The 1,976-nt window shown below is 35.8% G+C and overlaps 1 long non-coding RNA gene across 1 annotated transcript in view; it reads left to right on the top strand.

Annotated features, from left to right (window-relative positions):
- Positions 1-1,529, top strand: part of LOC112551074 — a 13,433-nt gene extending 11,904 nt beyond the window's left edge. The window contains exon 3 of the long non-coding RNA XR_003095218.1: positions 1,487-1,529. This is a non-coding gene — a long non-coding RNA (uncharacterized LOC112551074). The remainder of the gene's footprint in view (positions 1-1,486) is intronic.
- Positions 1,530-1,976: the final 447 nt, after the last annotated feature.

Here is a 1,976-nt window from a genome sequence, read left to right as displayed (position 1 = left end):
CCCCCCATGCTGCATCCAGCTGCTCACTCCCCCCCCAAGGGGGGTACACTTATTAAAAAGAGGGCCACTGCAGGTACACTTATTAAAAAGGTTGAAAACCCCTGTGTTAGAAGGCATGGGAAAAAGAGGAAGTACCAAGTGACTGGTTGAAGACAATAACTGTATACACCTTAAGGAAAGGAGGTCTTCCCACCCCAAATAATTTATAGCAGTAGAGTCTAGTTGTCAGTACCATAAAATGCCATCCTGAAAGGAACAGTCAATAGTTTAAAGCCACTTTTAGGAAGGGTGTGGGTGTGAGAAAGCCTAAGACCATGTGCAAGTGGCATTGGTGAGATAATTACTCTTGACAGTTGATGAAAAACAGCAAGAATTAGGAGGAAAGATGTTTTTCACATCATCTTTACAAAGACAATTGATTAGTTTTGGATGAAAGCATTATGGAGAGTAATAAAATTGTATGGCATTCCAGCTAAGTTAATTGCAAAATCTTTTTATGAAGGCTTCTGCAGTCCCATAGTAATTGGTGGAAAATTAAGCAACTGATTCAAATCCAAGGCTGGTGTAAGACAAGGTAGCATGGAATCATCATCACTTCTTTTTGCCAGTTTTTAAACTGGATAGTAAGAATTTTAGGTAAAAAGAATGGTATGATTTAAGTTCATCTGTATTTAAGCATCCTATTTTATGCTGATGACAGACAACTGACAGATGCATTTAAAATTAGTGATGATACTTCTCACTGCTGTGGAAAATTAACGTAGGCAACTTGGACTTAAATACTAAGATGATGAAGTGATATCTATTATCCCATTTATTAGCATACAAGGTGTTGAAATGCAACAGGCATGAAGTTAAGGAAAAAGCAGAGTCTTATACATCCTTTGGAAGTTTTATGAGAGCCAAAAGTTTTGTCTAGGAGGAACTTGAAAAGAGATGTGCCATATCCGTAAGTGCTGCACAGAAACTGATTAAACTATGGACTGATTATACCAGGTATCAAAATGCAAATTTATAAATGAAACAAAAAGCAGCTAGTGTTTTTTGTTTGTTTGTTTTTGTTTTAAATGATCTGGCCTGCACCAGCTCACCAAGACTCCCTAAGTGGCCCTCAGGACCAAATAAGTGGCCACCCCCCGTTATATGCTGAGATATTACCAAGAAGGGCTTAATGAAGGAACAAGCCCTAGACAGGAATAAAAAACAATGCTGTCCCGCTCTTCATATTTGCAAGGATGCTGTGGAATGAGCAATGGAAGATGACTCCTTAAATCTGAGCATTATTATCTTTAAGGTTTTAAGAAATTGCTATAGGTTCCTCAGTTAAAAAAGTTTTCCAGCTTCAGGGTACAACAAAATCAACTGAGTTTTTTTTTTTCCTGAAATCTTGAGAAATAAGCAGTTGTGGGTTTTGGGTTTTTTTTACATAATTCTGTGAAGAGTTATATATAATCCTGACATATTATATTTTTGTATTCTGTTGCAGGCATGTAGCTGAAGTATGTGAAAGGGGAAGAGACGAGACAAAGAAAGAGTTAACTATATAGATAGTTGAAAAAATGTTACTTTCCAAGACTTTTCACAACAGTTTTGTTTATAAGCCAATATATTAGAATAATTAAAATGACACCTAATGGATATTAAGTATACATGTATGTTTATGTACATTCACTGCCATGACAAAAGTATTAATATAAAGGTATAATGTTGAGTTTGTCTAGGAAAACATCTTGCCCTAGAAAATGTAAAAGCTTTGTGTTCAAAGGATTTAGAAAATAAACTCCCTTTCTGTAGAGCCCTGCCCCTTGGGATTTGGCATAAGAAAGAAAAGAGAATTTCTAAGAAATACCAGGTTTTCTTTGCTGGCATATTTTTTACTTTGTTCTGAATAGAAACAACTTGAGCTCAAAAGGTAAATTTCATTGACTGTAGATTTTACTAAGTGTGAGTTTAGAAGAGAAAGTAAAGGAAAGCTA

Source organism: Alligator sinensis, unplaced genomic scaffold (genome assembly GCF_000455745.1).
Source record: "Alligator sinensis unplaced genomic scaffold, ASM45574v1 scaffold479_1, whole genome shotgun sequence".
NCBI classification, from domain to species: domain Eukaryota; kingdom Metazoa; phylum Chordata; order Crocodylia; family Alligatoridae; genus Alligator; species Alligator sinensis.
This window is presented reverse-complemented; position numbering and strand designations above follow the sequence as displayed.